At 42.4% G+C, this 23,331-nt stretch overlaps 1 protein-coding gene across 13 annotated transcripts in view; it reads right to left on the bottom strand.

Annotated features, from left to right (window-relative positions):
• Positions 1-23,331, bottom strand: part of LOC107223829 (bromodomain adjacent to zinc finger domain protein 2B) — a 117,801-nt gene that overhangs the window by 73,078 nt on the left and 21,392 nt on the right. For 4 of the 13 annotated variants that reach the window (XM_046736318.1, XM_046736321.1, XM_046736322.1 and 1 more), the window contains exon 1: positions 6,548-8,060. The exons of 1 other annotated variant lie outside the window; for it this stretch is intronic. The gene's annotated coding sequence lies outside the window, so the exon portion shown is untranslated. Of the gene's footprint in view, positions 1-6,547; positions 8,065-23,331 lie in introns of those variants that run through there. 8 more of the 13 variants (XM_046736323.1, XM_046736327.1, XM_046736329.1 and 5 more) reach the window with 5 other exon arrangements.

Here is a 23,331-nt window from a genome sequence, read left to right as displayed (position 1 = left end):
TCTACGATAGTAGGTACATAGCAAAATCTTTTTCAATCGATGTACAATTATTGACTGTATTTTATGAATGATGATCGTGGAGTTTACAAGCATGGTAGAATGTTTTCTAAACGTTGTTAAAATTATTAATGATAATTATTCGAGTTCTTTAACCGTCAGTTTCATTTGGAGACCATCACCGTGTTGCGATAGCGATGCCGTAATAGTTCAGAGTGACTTTTGCGAATCGCAATATCACAGACAATCGTTTCCGGTATTGATGGATAAGAAAAGTTTAGAATTGAACGTCAAAGGATGATTTCAATCGATACAGACGATTAGAGACTTTGACGTTAATACATAATTGGTAATGAAAGGTGCGAAGTAGAAGAAGATGAATTTTCGAAGGTGTGAAGAAAAATTGGCTCAACAACCGACTTATCAATTTTTTCACATCTTGACTTGTAGAGTCCGGTGAAAAAAGGGTTTGGATTGTAAACGAGTATTATCAATCGTGAGAGTTGGAGAGAACACAGAATCTCTTACCTAATCGAGCCAACTTCAATGATGAGATTAAGGTTTGTAATATTAACATGCAGCGATGATTTAAGGAAACAATCGTTTTTCCCAACTTTGGATTACCTGCCTGAAATTCAGTAAACCGTAACATCACGAGACTTACACCTACTCACATGTTGCAAATTTGACTCTATCAAAATCCTTCCGAAACGACGAAATTTTAATTTTACGGTCGATCGATGTTTCGCGCATTATTGATAATTCAACTACAGCTGTAGTATACTTCACAACCATGAATATATACTCGACGACGAAAGAAGTTGGCCCAAAAGCGTGGCGAAAATGAACGAGAATGAAAATTGAGAGGTATTGTAGCGTTGAAATTATTTTTTCCTCAGGGTGAAACGAATTCGGTACACGGAACGGGCGGAAAATGGAGGAGCTTCATCCAGCCCTCATTCTCCCTTCGACCCGGCTCGACGTATTCGCCCAACCTAACCCAACCCAACCCAATTAACCCTGGGAAATCGATAGCTTTCCAAACCTGCATCTCCTCATCGTTGAAACCGGTCGTAAACGAGTATAAGTACTGGTATATACAAGGTGGGCAGAAAAAAAAAAACGAGACCGATTTATAACGTGAATAAAATCTGAACGCGTTGACAGATTTCCAAAAACATTTTTTTCCGTCTCGAAAGAGTTGAACATTCTTTAATATTAATTTTTTTCAGTCTCCCAGCAAAGTTTTCAAAACATGTTTTTCATCAGCTTGTATCTCAACAGCAAATAAAGATTTTCCAGATTTTCAAACGCGTAATAAAACATTCGTTGTTCTACTTTGGAGAGGAACAAAGTTTTCGAAAATCGGTCAACGCGTTTGGATTTCATTCACGTTTCAAATCGGCACCCTGTATATATAAACTTATACGAAGGCGTTCGGTGAGAGTAAAAAAAAAATGTCAAAAAACTTGTACAATCCGCCGTTGAATAAACCGTTCACATTTTTCTCCTTCATTTCTTCATCATTCAGTTTCAGTGTGATTCATATTTATCGATTATCCAGACGATCACTTTCCGAATCGAAGTACACTTTAATTGGCTTTCTATCCTTGCAGCCGGTCGGCTACAAGTCCTCGTCGTCCTCGTGAGTTCGTGTAACCGATTAAATAAGACGAACGTCAAGACGATCGATGCATCGTCGTATAATAAATAAATCACTGTAATAAAATTTCGCATAGCTCGTAAATCAGCGAAACTCGTGCGAGCCTGTGAACGTTGCTCGAAAAACTTTTCAAACCGCGCATAATAACAGTGCATCGATTAAAGTGCAATGAATTTCACATTTCGTTATGTATACCTGGGTACATCACACTTGCACACTTTCACCGGTCATAACGTATTCGGATTGAATGTCAACCGGAATTTGATCGATTTCGATAATGGCAATGAAACCGCATATTGCCAAGCTTTCGTGGTTCATCTCCGACGACGAGTATAAGATATGTACAGGGATACATACCTACAGATACGCACATGCATGCATGTCTCAAATTTAGATGAATTAATACATTCGTGCACTACGCTACTTCGTCTAAGCACATTGGCAAGCAGCCGTATCTTTCAGGTAGTTAAAAATAACTGCAGTCAATTCCGCCTGCGTTGTCAGTCGTCGTTCAAAGTGTGTTAAATAAAACGAGTACACTGTGTCAGAAATACATAGCTAAAAACCAATGTGGATAATTAACTCGTTATTCATCACATTTCTTTCTTTTTTTTTTTTTAATACAAGAGTACTTGAACCCGGTGTACACAGGTAAGCGTGTGTACCGACAAAACGATATTTCGCATGATTATCGTAGTTATACCATTATGCGTACATCAACATGTACATAGTATGCATAATCTGAAATTAGTAGGAAAGAGAGAAATACGTATAAAAAAATTAAAATAAAAGAAAAAAGATTTTTTAAAAACACACAATCGTTAATTACCGCTCTTTTCGGGAAGATACTACGCGCGTACCTGTTTGTATAATATAATACAGTAGGTTATTATCATAGTACCAGACTCAACAAAACCGGTTAACAAAAGCATACAACACGTTCGTTACTTTACAGATTATAAGTAAACATTACATATTCGATCTCCATACGTGCAAAATAGAAGGAAATTATCATCCTGATTCTCATTAACCGTTAAAAGTGAGTAAAAATGAAATAACGGTATTATCAGAAGGCTTTCAAACTTTTTTTTTCCCCTGATATACACACATGGAAATAAATCACACCTTATAGTTCAAAGTAGAAGAATGTTGATCCTATACTAGTATATATTATACATATATTCAGCATCTTTTTACACACGTACATGTTTTTTCTTCCTTTTCTTTTCTGCAGTAACGTGCGGCAAAACCGCGTATAATGTCAACGAAAAAAATAAACGAATAGCGAATGACAAGGTGAGAAATTTTCGCGTAAAGGAAAATTGCATTATTTGTCACGGAATATCTCCGTCATAACCTTTGCACCATGATTGCTCGGGTATTTTCAATATCTACCTTTTATCACGAGGTCGCGGGTGATGACCGAGACAAAATAAGCGCCAATTCGTTCATGAGATAATAACACACATGTTCGCCGATTCGTCGGATCAACGAATTGCGGTAAATCCCACGTGATTTAGTAGAAACCACAGGTAATTACAGTTTCAGTAATACATGCTTACTACGCATGTATACGGAAACGCTGAGCATAAAAGCGTGTAATCTAGACTGTGGATTCTAACAGTAAGACGAAGACCGTTAGAAATTCAACCCCTCGTCGATATTTGGAACACGCTGGACTGTCAAATCGTTGCTATTTTCCCTCTATTTATTGTTATTCTTATTCTTCTTCTTCTTATTATTATTATTGTTATTATTATTAAGGTTGATCGTGAGAGATTTTCATAACATCAATTTCCCTAATGAGAAAAAAAAAAGAAAACTTGGGGTTGAAAAATTTCAATGAATTATTCATAGTGAAATCCGATTTTGCGTGTATTTTTCCTTCAAGAGTAAATCGTTCCAAATACTGTGTAAAACTTTTGACAAATTTCCCCAATTCCGAATGGTAGAAAGAGGAAACAAAACGAAAGCGATAAATGAATTCGTGATTACGTAAGATAATACTTTTCAGTAAACACGCACGCACAGAAAAAAAAAATAGAAAAAAATAAAATAAAATATAATTAAAAATAATAGTAATACGTAGGTACAATCGAAAGGATGAATTTACTTTCGAAGAAATTCAGTTCACCGCCGAATTACGTCAGCAATGAGTAGCAGACGTAAAAAGAGGAGAGCCGGATCTCGAATCGAGTCCAAAAGCACTTGGTCTTCGATATAAATCAACGTAGAGGTAGTAATTTTCACATATTACGACAGGCACGCTTGAATTAACGATTGTAACGAAATCCAATACCAAAACGCATATATAATGAAGAGGAACACAAAGATACATCTCCCCTCTAACAAAGTCTCTTCTAAAACGCTAGCAGTTATGTATGAGGCGTTCTCCGCCAATTCACAATCAGTCATTTTTTATTTATCCACTCGGTTCTGTTTCATAATTAGTTAGTACTGCTTACAATTAGAGGTACTCTCTGTGAATTTTAAAAATACAACATATATCGCGATAAATAGTTCATGGAAAAGAGGAACTCATATATACGTTAATTCACCTTTCTCGGTAAAATATTCTTTCTACTCGGCAAGAATGTCAAGTTCACGATGCCAATTTTTTTTCATCCGTTCCCAATACATTGTCAAACATCCGATAATATTTACACGAAATCAAAGGTGTCGCCGTATTGAGGGGAATTTTTATTTTTTTTTTGCTGAAATCAACTTTTTTACGCCATCAAAAATAAAACATATAAATGCATTAAATAGTTCATGGAAAAACACAACTTATTCATGTTAAAATATCCTTTTGTAAGACTTCAATCTTCCATGATATACGGGTTTAATAGAAGAAGAAAAAAAGAGCATTTCAGAAACGAGTGAATTAAAAAATTTGAAAAAATACTAGTACTACCGTGTAACCAATTATGAAACGGACCCGAAAGGATGCGTAAAAAAAAAAAAGGTGGCTGAGCAGTGGAGAACGCCTCGTACATTCATTTGTCAAAATTGCCGAGAAAAATCGTTCAACATTCACCATTTACTCATTCGGTGTATATCGTGTGACACTACTGACGATGAGATGCGTCACGGTGAGATCTCGCGAAACCAGAAAGAAAAAAAAATAATAATACACTCACGTATAATCTAATCAGACATTGCATATATATATGCGTGGTCTACAGATATAACGTTATGTACCATAGTATCCACGGAGGATCGCGTCGGATAATTTCATAGCTGGCGTGACGGAAAAAGAGACTATAGGAACAATATTTTTAAGGCAACGGATCGACCCGCAACTCTGGTCGTAGTCGTAGTCGTTGTCTCGGGGTCTCACGGCGTATAGAGTCGAGGAGAGAAGAGAAGGAGGATGAGGATGAGGAGAAGGAGACGGAAGGGATCCCGAGAGGGGAATGTAACGCTGACGCGTGTGTGCGCACGGTGCACAAACACACGGGCATCGAGAAAACACGCATGGATCCGTACATCCGTACGTGTCCCGGCTTTCCGAGCCGCGGAACGGGTTTCAGGAAGAATGTCCGTCCGGTTGTCGGCTTTTTAACGCGTGCAGAATCAGACTGAGACGGTGAGGGAAGGCAGCCAGAGGGGAAAGAATCGGTCGTTCGTGTTCGCCGATTCCAATCCGCACCGGCAGCAAGTATCGAACGTACGTAGTTACGCACAACAAACAACACGCGTCACAGCGAAACCGACGACTAATAAAATAAAATTAATACAAGTGGAGACTAAAAGCCGGGTCTCTCTGTAATCGCATTGCCAAAATTATCCACACCGGTAAACATGAACGATGTCATCGTGTATCGAGTCTGTAAATCGAATTAATATCTGGTTTGATAAAAAAAAAAAAAAAAAAATCACACACCGCAGTTATACCTGCGTCCATAACGGTGTGCATAAATAACACTCCTACAACAATCTCATTTCCACCACCCAGGTAGACATATCTCCCAATTTTTCCTACCTAACACAGATTCCGCGTATTTTTTGCGTGTACTCTCGCTGTTGCCGGCTGCCAGCTCGCCGATCTCACCGGTTAAAAGTTTACCTGTATGTTTTTACGCGGCTGCTATATAGAAGAAGACGAAGACGAAGAAGAAGACGGGGAATGGAACGGAATATGGTGGCGGTGAGGGGTGGGCAGGGAAGGAGAGGAGAGGGGAAGCAGTCCGCGAACGAGACGACCCGACCACTGACCGTTGGGTTGCGTTGATGCGAGTGATATCGAAGGTTCTCCGCCACGCCGGTGTACTTTTATGTAAGCGTACAGGGGGGGGATGAGGGGGATGAGGGGGGACTCGAGCGGGCGAGCTAGCGTAGGTATCATGCGTGTGACATGTACGTACGTGCCTCGAGTGCGGTATAAACGTCGTACTCGTGTGCGTGGTGGACGATGATTTGCGCGTGTGCGAGTTAGCCGAGGAGAGAACTCTGTGAGCCAAGCCCAAGCATGAAAGGTGCGTCACGTACAAAAATATGCGTGGTTGGACACAGCGACAGAAACGCCGCCGTAAGAGTCACGACAATTATAACGATTCGTATATACCCTGGTTTAACGCTTGTCCGTTAGTTTCACACGTTGCCCGGAATCGTAATATCATCGAAGACGCTCATCCTCCGACAACGTATCACCGATTATAAAACCACGCGTACGTAGATTACGTGTAACGATACAATTGTCACACGCTGTGAATTACGGGTGAGAAAAAAAAAAAAAAAAAAAAAGAAGTAGGTACTAATCGTGATACACGTCGATAACGGCACAACGTTACAATTGCAATTCATCGTTTCGATCGGCGAAAAATAAAACGCTGACAATAGGTGTACGTAGGATAGAATTCTGATTGTTAAGATGAGAATTTTTACCTGAGTATTCCAACGCCGCTGGCTGGTGTGCTCTCCCCAATGGTCGATCGGTTGGAGTAGCTCTCCGAGCCTCCTGGGGGTCAAGTATGTAGTCACTTCCCTCGGTATGTGTTGATACAACGATATATATATGTGTGTGTGTGTGTGTGTCTGTACGTGCGCTTGTGTGTAATTATTCCTGCACGTAAAGCCGGCTAGTGATTTAACACGCAACTGTAAATATATGCAACAATTTCACGTGGTTTACGCAGATACAGAGAGCCGACGGATCGTGAAGCGAAACCGAGCGCATGCAGCGGTGAATCGGTGCTGCAGCAACAGCAGCAACGGCGGCAGAAGCAGTCTAAGCTCGAGAGACAGACACACAACTGCTCCTCAGACAGCGGCGGTGGCACCGGGTCCGCGGTTATACTCAACCCAACGACGACGACGACGACACACCAACACGAACTAAACGAGAGTACGAACAACGCACACTTTGGGCTTTCCCACCGAACCGAATATCTCTCTGCAAGCAACCGCTCGCTCGTTCAGCTCGGTACGAAGGGCTTGGCTCGCTCGGCTCGGCTGCGGCTCGTTCCGACTGCGACTGCCTGGCGTTCGTTCCAGATTTCAACGCCTCGCTATAATAAGTGCACGACGACGACGACGACGACGACGACGACGACGGCACACGCTGGTTAACGTTGTCCACCGCTGCTAGCTCCGCGTACACGTCACTCCTGGTATAAGTCCGTGCATGTGTGCACGTGTGTATGTATGTAGATGACACAGAAGAAATCGCGTGCCTGCCTGCCCACGGCGTTCCTTCCCCCCTCCGTTATTCCCCGCACGTCTCCTCGGATATTCGAGCTCTCAAGCTGTGGGTATAATATGCGCGAGGAAATTGCTGCGCCGCGCTGGGTCTCGAAACTTGGGTTACCTGGCCGCGAAGGAGGAACGTAGCTCGGCAAACGACGCGCCTTGACGTGACCCAAGTATTATACCTGTGGCTGCCGTATAATACCTTCGGATTTCGAATCCGTCTCTCGCTCGCTCTCTTTCTCTCTCTCTCTCTCTCTCTCTCCCCCCTTCTCCCTCTTCCTGTCTTTCCGTTTCTCCAGCTATCTCACAATCGATGCAGTTCGCCAGCTACGTACAACCGACTCTAACTCGCCTCGGCACCTCGCCGCTATCCACTCCACAGCGATTCTTACACTGCAGCGGCAACGAACAAAGAAGACCTTCTTTTTACGAAGAGGAGCTTTGGAGACTGGCTCGTTCTCTTTCGGTGGATCAACAGCAGCGTTATAGATATATATAAGTGTATGTATATACACTTCTTATAAGCAGCGCGAAGTCATTTAATGACAATGAGTCGGAATCGAGGAGGATCAATCTCGTAGCGCGGCTTCGTAGCGCATAGATAATAATAATCCTCCGGGCGAAAGCCGATTGCCGTGCTGATCGATCAGCTGTTCGGCCTCTGTAGCGTTCTTCCCGCAGCGACACACCGCTCTACCGCAACGTCCTTTGCTTCAAAAATGAGCCTAAATAAACATAAGAAAAGGAAAGCAAAAAAAAAAACTGCACAAAACAAGTACGCGATTGTGTATTAAAAAACGAAATACACGCTCTCTCGCCACGTTTGAAAAACGTCAAAACACAGTTTAAACTCGCGCGGCAAACCACGTGGTCGCAGACACACGACACACACACAGAGGCACACACACAAACGCGCGCGCGCGCGCGCGAGAAGTTTATCCACGTGCTCGGTGTGTTACGCAACCGTCAACAGCGAGATACACATCGTACTACATACGTGTACGCGCACGTACAAACAACGCGCGTGCGGTAGAAAAATTGCCGCTGAGAAAACGGGATTTCTTTGTAATTAATGAAAATTTGAAGTATTATCGTAACCCCGCCGCGGCCGCTCCTCCGCTCGTCGTGTCTCTTCCCGAGCGTTGCATCGCACACGCAAGATGGTCGCTCGCTTGCCTCGCGCTCGGTTCGTACTCGCTTCCCGTCCCCGATCTGCCTTTGCTCGGGCCTCGCTTCCACCGTTGTGCCAGCGGCAGTTGGGTTCTCCTCCCCCTCTACCTCCCCCCCCCATCGTCCGCCTCCCCGCAGCCGTCGTCCCGGGTGTCCCCCCGGGCTCCCCCTGCAGCCGTTTTCCCTTCTCGTTCGGTCTCACCGTAGCTCGGCGCTCGGTGACGGTGAGGGTGACGGTATACGTGTACCTACATCGACTAGGCGGCGTTCGTTCCTTCTCCGAGGTTCGGTTCGTATCGTTGCGTTCGTTCGTTCGTTGGCACGTCGCGTCGACTCGTTGGCTCTCCTCGTCCTCATCGTCGGTCTCGTCATTGTCCCGACGACGCCGTGTGATTTAGGAAGGATTCCGAACCGATGAAAAATTCACGCTGGTTCAACGGTCTTGCGTGAAATATTTTCAACCTCGCGATACGTACGCATACGGGTACTCTTCGACGCTTCAAAGAATCTTTTCATGACGGGATCCTGAGTCGCGGTAGGTTGTACATTGTTGTACAACGTCGTACATTGTGACCTTTGCGATATTGCACGGTGCGACTTTGACCGATTAACATACTGATAAACGCGGGACGAGACCGCGGGATACGTTCCAAGTACACGTATGCTGGATCCCCGTGTTCCCGACTGTTATTTGCAATTCGAGACGAAGATTCATCGCTCTTTATGTCATGCGCACCCGAAACGATTGCGAGTTACATGTTTATGACAATATCCGTCACGTCACGCGACTTCGGAATTATGGTATATTCCGTACGACGTTAGAATAGCTGCAGCGGTGATCTGTACAGTAGTAAATATTAAATGCATCGGTGGTTGCGTTCGAGTAACAGCCTGCTAGCCTCAAGCATTCCGGTCGTGTTGGCATTACCATTTAGAGTGGGTAAAGCGTACGGTTAACAATCGCACCGACGCGACGCGCGAGTCGAGCTACGATCTAAATGCCACCTTTATACACCGGCAAGTGTAATTACGGGACTTGTACGCAACGATAAGCCTCAATAACGAAAGATTATCGATGATGCGTACATCGACGACAACAATTTAGACTGAAAGTTGTGCCGCAATCGTTATCTTCGCTCGACTGTTGTACTATGACTAAACTCTCGCCGTGTAGCTTGAGATTCACAGATTCAAATGTGAATGAAATTTATTTATGATATGTGTTTTACATGCCGTTCATTGTTAGCTGTTTTTTCCCCCTTTCTTTCTCCCAATATCCCGACAGACCGTGGCTAGACGGTGTTCACTTTATTAGTGAAATAAACGCAAAGCCGTATTAACAGGGACACTGTCAAGGTCAGTATTTCGTTAATGGCAACGCTGGCCGCGGTTATCTCCTCGACGTTCGTTTGAATTTCGCATTAATAAAGTTGGAACGCGATCGAGCACGTTGAACAAAAGTCCGAGGCTGTAAGCACCACGGGTAAATCCAACGAGAAGAAAAAGTAGACGGAGAAAGAAGGAAAGAGAGAGAGAGAGAAAAAGAAAGAAGTAGCCGGCTGAGTGGAGAGATGGAAACTACCCATACACTTATCGTTAAGGAGAGAAACTAGTCAAGGCCCTCCGTTCGGCGGAGCGTTCGATTGACCTTCCTTCCCTTCCAACGTGCATCCAACGTTCCAACGACCGCATACTCAATACTAGCCCGACTCGACGTTTTCTCGTCGCTGCAGGTACGGATCACACCGAAGTAAAAAAGAATGTTCGCGTCGGTAGCTAAAAGGGCTCGTACCTCGCGGCCGCAACCCGGCTGTAGGTCACGACATGAGAGGGCGAAAGTAACAAGCACGACGGGTGAAGTTCCACGGATACGAGGGGATTCATCTCCGGATTTATCGCGCAGCGTCGATACTAGATCTCGAAATTCAAGAAATAACTCCCAGCAAGCCGAGCCGGTCCGTTCGCAATAAAGGATTCATCGGCCGACCGACGATAATCAATCGAATACCTGAACCGCCTAGTATCGGAGCGCGGCTCCTATGAGTAATAATGCATCGAGAACCAAGTCAACCAAAACTCCCCTCGCATCGCGTAGCGGTTCGATGCCGCAAACTATGGACGGACGGAGTCCGAGCTACCCTGCGCCATCCCCGCTCGACCTGAAGGCCCGTATCACCTCGGCTCGTCCCATGCCGTACCTTTTGCTGGGCTCGACTCGGCTAGGCTCGGCTCGGCTTGGTTTGCCCCGGCGGCCTGTCTCCTCCGTTCCGCTTCTCCTCCCTCCCCCGGCGACCCCCTAATACCGATTCCCCTTTGCTTTGGACGGAACGGGCGACTCTGCGCTTCGAGCCGACGAGCCGACTCGCGCGTATCTTTGCCCTCTGTGTACATACATACATGCATTGCGCGCGCGCGCACACACACACACACCTATAACGGAGAAGAGCGCGTCGTCTCTTTCTCTTTCTCTTTCTCATTGCCTCTCGACCGACGGGTATGCCGGGAAGTGGGGAAAGAGGGAGGGCGGGAGGGGCGCGTGCTCGCAACTCGCAAGCTTCGAGGCAGACCTCCCCCCTTCCCATCCCCTTCCCTCCGCCGCCCCCCTGCCGACGCCCCGAGAAGCAGTTCGTATCTGTGCGGCGGTGGCTCCCTATTACCCATCGGCCCCCGCTCGCTGCCTCTGTACCTACTACCTACTACTATAGCTGCGAGCGTCACGACAGCCGCGATTATCTTTTGTCCGATCGTGCGGTGCGGTGCGCTGAGCTGCCTCCGCCGCCGTTTGCGAGTGTGCGTGTGCGTGTGCGTGTGTGAAATACACACACGTACGACGCGAGACGAGAGAACGCGTATGCACCGAGTATGTATCGTGAAAGCGTCGTCTATTACGACCGTACCAACGAATTCTTCCCTGCACTATTTTCGCCCAAAGTTAGCGGTAAGTACGTACGTCTCTCTCCGACCTGTGCGTACCGGGTGTTTTCTGTGAAACTTGCCGCGTGTTCGAAACGCAGCTTCGACGGACGCGCAAAGTTTCCACGCAATACACTCGATGTTTAAGTATATGCCTGCAGGCGCGACGGGAAGAGACGAATTACCGCATTCCAAGGACCGGTGCGCTGCGGGTCATTACGGTACGCTTACTAGCCAAAAATTCCCTTCCTTAAACGCTAGAGCGCATTATGCATTTATATTACATTTGTTGAGCGGCGAGCACACCTGCGCCGTTTCGTATTTCGCATCGTCGGGTATGTGTTACCTCAAAGGTGAACAGTTTTTTCTATCATGTAAGTGCGCGGTGCCGCGGATAGACGCCGTCGAAATTTCCCACCTCGATTTGTCTCCTCTGCGCGAGTCCGAGCAAACTCCTGCCGTTGTCTCTTTGCTCCTAGTCAAATTTATACGCGTATACATGCGTGTGCGTGTGTATATATATATATATATAGTTGGGTATTCGCGACGATTCTCAATTCCGTATGTGTTGGGTGTTTTATTCACGTTGCCGCCGCTCTCCGCCATGCGCCGTCTCGTGTAGTTCACATATATATATATCTGCGCCCATACACCTACTCATTCCCTCCTTCCGTCGTTTCTCCCGCAGTTTCGCATAACGCCTCCATACAGTATTGCATTTCTAAACCTTCCTTGTTACGCTATTTTCTGATTGTACTAATCGTCGTCTTACAATTAGTCTCGTTGCCGTTGGATCAATATTTTTTTTCTTTTTACCAATTTCCGTTTTCACCGACAAGTAGAAATATAGACAAGCTTATACATTACGATGATCCATCGAGTTACAAATCGAATACCCAAAGAGAAGTATGACAGATTGTATTCACGCATAGATGTTTTATATATCCTGTAGATTATTCTAGTAATTTATACGCGAAAGAACGCGATAAGCACAACTCTGCGTGTGCGTATACACACACACACACATATATATATGTATCTGTACGCGTCACATACTGTCCGGTTACTCATTCTGTGCCGAGCGAATATTTATAGTCCTGTTATTATTATTATTATGTTTATTTTTCTTAATTTCACATCTTCGGTTTAAAAATAATAAAAAAAAAAAAGGTCAGCGGCTTCGCGTATATAGATACACTTTACTTGTGTGCACCGAACCTACCGAAGCGAGAAGTTGGACCTGACAGGAAGGGAGGGAGACGATTGTACTACCTTACAATCCCCTCCCGGACTTGAACGAAGTTTATACATATTTTCTACAAAACCAATTTGACAGCTGCTGTACTAGTGGAAAGCAACAGAATCGACGTTTAAATTCCCCCCGTCAACAGCTGTATAGTCGAAATAATAATTTATTCATATGTTAGGTCCGCATGATTTCCGAATTGTATGTGTATGAAATAAAAAAAAATTGCATTGATAAATAAGCGTTATTAGTGTATCATGTAAAATACATTAGAGTTGTTGAGACACACCGACTAACCTGTGTATGCATATTTATATGATCTGTAGATGTATTAATTTATACAATATTTTGCTAATGCCAAGAGGAAAAACCTCTATGTCAAGAATTGCACAGATACCGTATCGCACGTCTTTACTCTATTTACACGCCTAGTGCCTATACATCGAATTTCTAGAAACATTTCGATTGGGTCATGTCGTACAGGGAAAGTGGTCTAAAGGATTGCATATCGTGCGTAAATGTGGTTTGAGTATTGATTGAAAAACGCGCACATCCTCCTGGTTCAACGCATGCGGGATACTTTGCCCAGGAATAATCACAATCGTGCCTGAATGATTTCAACGTCAACTGACAAAAAACGCCTTTACGAAACCTAACGTATCCGAAGACTCGATCGATTATCTAGATTCGTCGAAACCTCATCAAGTTTTTACATATTTGCGAGTTTTGATAACGAACAAGTTAAAAATTTTGTGCTCTTGGAATAGGTTACACCAAGTTTCATTCACGCTTCGAGACATCAGTACCTATTAGAGTTTTCGATCAAGCTGTTTGATTGGTCGAAATTTCAGATGTAACACCTAGTTCCTACAGACTGTTAAGAAAAATGTGTAGATAGGACAGCAGAAGCACCAACAGTGGTCAAAGTATCACTTGTGATAGTCTTTTTCGTCTTTTAGTCTCTTCCGTTATTATACGCGATTCAGGACTAAAATCCGACGTTGACCAAGTTTTAGTGTTTCGTCACGCTTCGTTGGTAATCGAAAATTAAGATATACGTATAAATCACCCAAATGCTCAAAACCGGTAAATCTGCCTTACCATCCTTTGTCAAAAGGTTGGTAAAGATCGAATGACCGGATCTCGTTTTCTCACCAGAGTTCGTGACTCCGGACTCGCTGCCTAGGTCTACGAGGCAAAAGAGATTGGGAACAACGTTTCCATGAAGGAGAGTGTCCGCGTCTTCGGTCCACACTACGTGCCCTAATATCATTGGGAACACGTGCGTGCGTCACTCGCGTGGACGTGTGTAACGCGTGTAACGCGTTGGTAGCACAAGGCGGATTATATACCTATCGTCCAGGCCACACGGACAACAGATGGAGGAGAAAAGTATGGTATTAGTCGTTCGTATTCGTTGTGCCCACGCTGCAAGCGGACCAACTACACATACACGCGCTGCGCCAAGCCCGGCGTGGCCTTTTAAGTTTTACTCGTGATCATAGCAGGCATTTAGGTGGTACTCGGTCTAACAGCGGCAGGCAGCGCTGGCCGATTCGTCGGTGTTGCTGGTAGCGACAAGTATTTAAGCGAAACATCAGTTGCCGCATTAACCCTTTGAGTCATAGTATTAGGTATTATTCTTACCACCTATTTTATAAACGTTTTCTGCATGGTCGGAGAACTTTCGAAACACATTTCTTTGCGGTTTTTTACTATTTCTCGTAGTAGACTAATAGGTTTTCAATGCTCGATAATGATTATTGCGATGTAACGTAAATTGTTATTGTTAGAAAGAAATGGATTGAAAAAAATCGTAAAAATCGAAGGAATACTTCATTTCCTCCCTCCCAAGTTACCCCTCTACACATATACAAGTTTTACATAAATTATAAGTTTTTAAAACCATAGAATACTATTTTGGTATAGAGGTAGTCTCGGCACAATAGCGTGTGATTCGAAGAGTCGATAAGTTGTTCGATTTCTATGTAAATAAATATCGCCATTTCATTTCTTTCGCAATTTTTATTCCTACCATTGTCATTTCCTTCACTCGTCCGATTGTCACGCTTCGAATATACATATATGCGTGATTGAAAATTGGCGTGGGGATATCTCGAGGGCGATACGAAAGCACGGAGACTTTTTGACCAGAGAACGGAACTTACTTACCGAGATGCTTACTCCGATACATAATCTAAAATAGGAAACCCTGTATACCTGCCTATATTCGTCCCAACACTCTCGCCTATATATAGCAAAGCGACGTGGGGCGGATCCGTCTGCGTGTCGCTCAGTCTTGCGGACGATGGACAGGCGGCACCTATGTAAAAACGCACACCGACACACCCGTGTTGGTAACATGCCGGACGGCGCAGCGGCAACCGACCAGATAATTTTGTTGGTGGAAATTTTTGACACCTCGTGTGATCCGCAAAGTTCGGTGCAAGAATAAATCGACTGGAAACCGTTTAGAACGTAATACATTCTGCGGAAACGTCGTTTGCGTTAACGACGGTGAACACAAATGAAACAACATTCCTGGTACATGATGGAAATGAAGCTGAGCAAATTCGAACGACACACGCTAGCATATCAGCAATTTATTATTAGGGCAAAGTTTTGTGATTAGAACGTGCAAAGTTATTCAAATTTCAAGTTGCTAATCCTATTCTTATGTTTTCGGCTCCTCTGTCTGCTAGCTGATAAGATCTTATACGCGAGGTCTGAGAAATATTCGGTAAATGTTATAGCTGATGGTATATTTATAAAGCGCAATACGTTTGTCGACAAAAATATAATTTACCCACAGTATGTAAAGAAATTTATTTTTACCCCCGATCGTGATAATTATATGTTGAATGGGAAAAAAAATTCAGGAGCATTATGCAGATTTTTATGGTAAGTAAAATTAGATCGGAAACGAGAGAATCGGGACAAAAACAGCAGAGTTTAATCGTTCTGAAAGTTTCAATTACTAAACCTTTTCGCAAATCGTTGATGTCTTAGCTTGTGTCAGTCGAATTTTCTCAGATTTATATCCACCACATAGCCAGAAATGTTCTTCCTTTCATATCCGCCATTATTCACGTAAGTAAGATTTCTGGTGATTTTATATACAATTATTTCTGGTTCCTAACTTTCGATTCAGGCGGCCTAAAGAATAAAGGCGGATAAAGAAAGTCAGAAATACGGATTGATAGAAAACAGCATAAATATACTTGTTGCTGATTCTCACTCGCATTTTAATCTGGAAATTAAATGAGAGCTTTTAATATTCAAAGATCAATGACTTGAAATTTTTATGGCTTAGTCACCAATAGTGCTAAATAATTGAGTTTATCCTGTTCAGCTGACTAGTTAGTTTATATATTTTATTTCATTCAAGTACTTCGACATCATGTTTCGATCAATCCGTTGAATCTAACTAGCAGTCTTGAACCGTTGAGTTCTTTTGTGAAACGGCATGGACATACCTTTTCCAAAGAGGCACGATGAGAACATTTAAATACATACTTGCCCTGTTCCATCTGAAGCAACAATGTTTGTATGTGGGATATTTTTCTTGAAATCGTAATAACTATCAAAAGTGCAATTTTCATTAGTTTCATTTTTTCGCATTTTGTTTTAACAAAAATTTACATTTTGTATCGAAAAGAGCGGTTATGGTTTTCAAGAATTTGAACACAGAAATGAATTGGAATGGAAATCTAATAAAAATCAAGTTGATGTTTTTCTTCCATAGAACAAACGAAGAAAAATTTGACTTTTCGAAGCTATTCGATTTTGAGAATAATGTCCCATATACTTATTGCATCTTTGTTTCGGAAGCGTTGGCGTATAACGAGAACACGTGTCAGTCGACAAATGTTGCAAACCCCAATGGAGTGAAGAAAAAAGATGTCCTACCTGCAACAATAAAAAGAAAAACCATTTGAAATCGATGGATGGAACCGGTAACTCGATATTAAATAAACAGATCTACGATTTTGAAGCTCTGCTTTGAGTTTGTTGATGACTGAAAGATCAATCCAGCAAAATGTCTGTTACACTCGTTGCAGAGGTCGGAGAAGTGCGTAACTCACCGAGGAACTTCAGATGCATTGTTTCGAGATACAAGTGGAAAATAAATTTAAAAAATCCGTGAATACGCAATCGGATGTACCTAAATAATTTCCCACCATTTAAATTTACACTATTATTTTGTAAACCATGTTTGCACAAAATTAATCTGCCCCACAACGGTAAAGAAAAAATATGACGATTCTTATCTCCATTGTAAACTGACTTTTGTCTGCTACAACGGGCATAAATTTGTTCACCACCTGGCGTATGCACAGCGATGTACGAAGGGCGTTCAACTTGGGCGTTACGGGTCCCTGAGGATACTTGTTTCAGGTACGTAAAGGAAGGCCCAAAAGTTCGGGACCACGTTTCGAATTCTCGATCGGGAGGAAAACTTAGACGCCACGGAAATAAAGAGAAAAGCGTGACAGAATGATACGGGCGGAATTTGACAGTGGAAGAGACAACCTTCGAGATACTGTTTTCAAAATAGGTATTTCAAATACGCTGTGATTATAAAGCGACTCCAAACTCTCAAATCTTTCCCTATAAATAACCATGGCTATGTAGTTCAGCAAATCGATCTGCCGGTTAGTTCTGTTTCACATCATGTGAAAACAATGATGGAAAGACTTATAATTGTTTGACAGAAGTTTTTTTTCAGCCGCGAAAAGAGATCGACATTGACGAAAAACGTCCTAGATCAAAAGATTAGGAGTGTTAAAAAATGACAGTTCTCTTCGTCAGTCAAAACGAGTTGCATCGTAATCTGCACCAACAGGACGTGATCCAATCTCAAGATTCCAACAAGGCTATTACTGACTAGGATTACAAGTTACATACTGCGAAATTCCAGTCGTTGCATAATCGATGCGTCTTCTATGCATAATATGTTTAATCTTGCGACCCGCTTGGAAATTTGAATCATTCACGGAATTGTCAATGTTTTATGTAATATGCTTGTTCGTTAAAACAAGTATCTTTGCTTTCATTTTTCATCTTGATGTTATACAGGTAAATTTCGCACGTTCGGGTGTTTGTTAATTCTTAGTTCATATCCGTAACTCGAACCTGAAGTATATAAGTTTTGCTAATTCAATTAGCAAGAGGCCTAGAAGCGTAAAAAGAACTTTTACAGTTACCGTACAATCAGTGTGTCTTGCAGTCATTACAACAAGTCAAGCTTCTTGATAGTTTATGCAAAGATTATGGATCATTTTTTATAACAAAGAAAATCATCTAAGCGTCCGAGTCACCGGTGCAACCTAACGTAGCCCTCAACTTACTTCCTTTTGTTTTTTCTTTTCTTTACTGGCTTTTGACGCCGGTAGCGAATTCTTCTGCCAATGAGCCCTTAACCTGTTAACACCATCCGGTCTGCAGTTTACCGCCCCACTTCAGTGCCGGCATAATAATTAGACACTTAGTGTAAAAAGTACACTCAGTATAAATTAGAAAATTGAGGTTGCGTACACCGTGTGTAGAACATCAAGGGGTTAAGACGTCGGGGGAAGAACCTGACATAAAGCCGAAGCTAACCGCAACTGCAGTGTTGGCAGCGAAACTTGGTATTTTCTTTAAAATACGTGAGTCACAAGTCTACTGAACAAAATTTTGTCTAATCTCGTAGAAAGAAAACTAATGCTGTCAGAGAATATTAGGTGTTAAACCTTACTGAATTATCCAATTTACGACAAGTTTAGTGCATTTTGTTCATGGAATATCACCTTCGTGGATCTAAAGACAGTCGACCTAATGTGGACTTTACTTAAGGATGAATGGGCCCCAACATCTTAATAAAAGGTTGGTAAAAGGGAAAGGAAAACTGAATACGGAATCAGAAAAAAAAAAATGATATCTCGATTTATAATAAGAAGAGTACCAGATCTCCGGATCACAGATTCTTCTGAAACTTCTGGTTTTTTTTTTTGCCGAAAATAGGTAGCTCCAATTTTGACGTGTAGTTCCAGTTACGCTTCACCATGGCTCTCAAATAATAACACGTCCACTTAAACTTAAATCTATGAGTACCTGTCGCCGAAACTTTAAGAGCAACAACGAAAATGAATATTTCAGGCGAAAATACACGACAGATTTTGTTTGTTGATTCAGTCAGTGAATTGCTAATTTTAACCAAAGTGAGGAAAGGCCAAATGAATGAAATTACACATCAGAGGCTCCATGATTTGGGGGAAGAAAACACCCCTAAAAGATACTACTCTCCTCGTTCGATTCTCTTCCATTGTAAGAATGTTGTTTTATTCGTGTTTACTATCGTCGTTGCGAATACCTTTAGTGATACAAGAAAAGTATTAGTTTCAATCGAAAATAAATTTTTCTAGTTTCAACGATTATTTACGTTTTCGAACCTCTAGAATCCCAGAAATAGAAAGATGTCAGTTCGTTGGTCAGTCCGATAAATTCCCGCGACAATCTCGGAAACCGCTCGATGAAAAAATTTGCAACTTGCAGGATTTTACAATCAAATGATACGCATGAAGAATCGTATGACCAATTTAATTTAAACCTTCGATTCTACCAGAAGACGGAAATGAATCGATTTTAATATTTTACCAACAAACCTAAACTTTTTCCTCTTCCCCTTTCACGGTGCTGAAGCTGAAAAGTATCGCGAAAAAACTATTTCTCCAGCTGGTCTCTACCCTTTTCCCTACAATCCTCAGTTTAGATGACGGGGCTTCTATCCACTCTCGAGGTTCAACCGAAGGCAACGAACCATCCTAAATAAGACTCTCTTGTCCCTTTGCCCCGCGGGGGCGGTCTTGAACCTAAGTTTTTAACGTATACCATTTTTTCACCGAAATTCTCCGTCGAGTTTACCGGTCGGAGTTCACGGGCGGGGCGACTGCGACAACGACGAGGACCTCGGAGGACGACGACGCAGTGCTGAATGTGGATGAGGAGGATGAGGGGGAGGAACGGGATGGGGTCAAGGGGCTGCCGGGGTATGGGGAAGGACGACGAAGCCCGGCAGCAGCAGCAGCAGCAGCAGCGTTCCTTTCGTGGGGCGGCGGGGGCGGTCGAGAGAGAACGACGCTGTCTTTCCCCGGACCGGATCGAACGCGAAGCGCCATCGCCGTCGTGTCGTCGTGTGGCGATGGCGTTGCCCCGGTCGGCCAGTCGCGAGGCGAGGCCTAGAGAGTTATCCAGGGAGGGACAGGGCACCCACGACACCATTGCGGTATGGGTATAGTCCCTTCTGGCCCTGCGTAAAACGGATCTCCTTCGACGCGGTCCGATTTCGCGCGCCGACGGAGGGAGAGGGACGCGACTAGGTCTAACCAACGCATCGCGAGGGAAACCTGCCAATCACGAAACTTCGAATTGATCAACGTCTTCCCTCCGCGCCCTCCCGCCTCAATTTGGGTCGTCTGTGCCGAACGCGAGCTGCTGCACGCAGATCGATCGCGGGGGAAATAGGAAACGCGTGTTTAGCGGTGTATATGGACGAGGTGTATCTTTCACGGAGGTGAAGGATTATTTTGAGTCGAGTGTCGCTCCTTTGAATCGACAACAAACGCGGCGAACGCGATGTACTTGCTAGATGCAACGAAACACTTTCGTTGGTGCCTGTAACCAAATTTTGTCGAATCAATTAAACGTCTGTTTTTTTTTTTTTTTTTTTTTTTTTTTTTTTTTTTTTTTTTTTTTTTTTTTTTAGAACTACACGTAAAGTTCGTTCGAACTTTTTTTTCTTTCAGTACTGACTCGCGGATGGGAAGTTGCGCGTAAGAAATTTGGATCGCCGAGTATTGTTTAGCTATCGCGCGTATTGGCCAAACTACGACGCGACAAACGTCCAAGTCTGTGATTCGCTCATTAGAGACGTACGTTTTTGCCTACCTTCGAACGAAACGAAAGATTAGAAATCGGGAGGTTGGAGGACGTTGATTATAAATCTCAACTCGAATTCGGACGTTCAAAATGACGGTCTAAAATAAGAGAAATTACTTCGTTTTAACGAAACTTGGTGCTCGACGTACTTTGAAAAGGTTGCAGATCACGTGCCTGAGGTTGGAATGAAAAAATTTCAAACAACGGATCGAAAGAGTCGGCCATAATGAATTTATCAGCGACTTCAGAAACTCCAGGATACCAATTTTCATCCAAATCAAATGACTTGTGCATTATTATCGGGTATGTTGAATCCGCCAATTTGAATTTTCAAATTTTGGATTCAGATTCGTGTTCAGCCTTGTAGAAAACCTCGGAATCAAATTTCGTTCAAATCGAATAGTTTCCTGAATTTTTGACCAACACATAGATCCACCATTTCGAATTCCAGAATTCGAAGCTTCGAGTCAATCGAAAGGGAAAATAGTTACCTTTGTTGCATCAAGACTTGATCAACATAAGCTACAGAGAAATTTGACTCGTCACTGAAGCACCTTTATTTTTACGTACAACACAAGTACTGGTTTACAATCCCTGATTTACGGAGGCTAATCATCGCTAACATGAACGTTCATGCCTCATTCAACATTACAAAGTTCGAATAAATTTTCCACAAATTTTTGCTAAGCTGTGAAATTTGCGTCTGAGAAGACTGGTTTAAAAAAGAAGAAGAAAAAAACAAATAACATGATTACACGCGATGTTAAGGTAAAACTTTTGCAGTCACGTATTATTCTTAAAATTCTTAAAAATCGCAAAGACAAGTTCAGCAATCTGTTCTAGATTTCAGCTGATACACAATTTTCGAAAAATTCCAACTCGTGCATAAGCTTCGAAGTTCACGTTATCATCATTTTTCAAGATGATTATAGGCACAGGCCGAGATTTATACCTATACAAGCGTCGAACACAATCAAGATAATTACGAGTGGGCACTCTGCGGAACCCGCCGGTGCTTGTTGATCTGCCGCTCTCAAAACATCAAAGCCGTGCGATTGACGGGATCACCAGTTTAGGAAATTGCAGATATACATTCAGATAATTTAGAATACATTACGTGCTCGTACATTTTTAACGCAAGATTAAAAATGTCTACACCACGTGAAAAAACGTCACGGTTTTCTCTCCAATCATGTAAAGGTAGGTATACTGCAGGATTCACAGAACTCGACAAAGTCTGAAGCAAAAGTTGGGAAAAAAAAGAAGAAAAAAAAAAAACCGTTTAGAATATCTCCGACAATTTCACTTGTTGAACAACATTCCTACGAATGGCAAAAAAAAAAAAAAAAAAAAAAATATCGACATGAGATCTTTATACTTTAAGAAAACGTTTTATAACTAGAATTAGATGTTTCGTTTGTGTTTTTGTACAATTTCTTTTTTTTTGTTTTAATTTACTTTTGCTTCAGACGTTATGGTCCATTCATCCTTTACCGAATACACACCATGTTCGTCCTGATTAATATCATTAAATCAAAGTGGTGAATGTGTGATTTCGCGGGAAAAAAGGAACAAAAGAAAGTGTCAAGTTACAACAAGGAGGAGAAATCTAATCGGATTAAAGAATTGTCGCAATAATAGATGTATAAAAACTGTGTAAGACACTATTTTGACGTATTACACGATCGCTGCGCGATTGAACAGTGGAAAGAGGGCGCTTATAACATCGACAAAAGATTTTTCTTTTCCAACTTGCAGCGAAGGTGCGATGCTATCGGAGATATACGGTAGATTACGCTTTATCGAATTAGTGGGACTTGATATTCACTCCACTCAACGCTGAATATTTTACCATCTCGATCACAGCCATTGAGTAGAATTAACTCACAATCAGGAGTGCCTGTTTCGTTTTATTGTAACAATAAATCATTCACCTCACGGTAGAAAAGTGAGTCGTGAAAAATCGCGGATAAAATAAATAACTAATAGATGACAGTTTTTTAAAAAAAAAAACACGTTCATTTCATTAGGACCTACGATTAAACTCCAGTATCAATCAGTAGGGTAAAATTTCAGCAACGTATAAATAATTGGAGAATTTGATCGAATAATCCGATTATTTCCATACCTACCGAAGAATCAACATCAAAACCACTGGCTTCGGGCCAACAAACTGGAGATATCGTTCTGCACTAATCGTATCTGTTCTCAATTACGAAATGAAAATGTATCCAACCTGTATCGTGCGCAGTGAAATCATTGTGCGGCAGTGGGAGAATACAAATTGAATTATTTTCAAGTTTCATTCATTTCATCACTAAGTGTGAAAAAATTTTTTTCGCCCATCCTGAATTACAATCAATTTCAGATGATCGTCGTCATGATTACGGAGTAGAAATCTGACGATAACAAATTTTAGTACAAGTTAATTTTAAAGATTCGTTACATCACACAATTTTTAATTCACGATCATCGCATTGGAAAACTCAACTAGCGTATCATGGAATATTGTCCTTTGGATTTGAAAGGAAGGAACGTTAACCGACGACTTGACTACGTGCTTTTATGGAGGATTCTCCTTGTATAAATCATTATAGTTGAGGCTGTAATTTTTCCTCCTTTGATAACAGGCTTCGCTTCTTGCAGTTACTTGGCGGATATGAGATTCTCGTAAGCTATAAATCAACATGGAAGACGTAGAAGTGAACAGAGTAGCTATAACGTTGAATTT

This window comes from Neodiprion lecontei, chromosome 4 (assembly GCF_021901455.1).
Source record: "Neodiprion lecontei isolate iyNeoLeco1 chromosome 4, iyNeoLeco1.1, whole genome shotgun sequence".
Classification (NCBI taxonomy): Eukaryota; Metazoa; Arthropoda; class Insecta; order Hymenoptera; family Diprionidae; genus Neodiprion; species Neodiprion lecontei.
The sequence above is the reverse complement of the archived record's forward strand: the minus strand, read 5'-3'. Positions and strand labels throughout refer to the sequence as shown.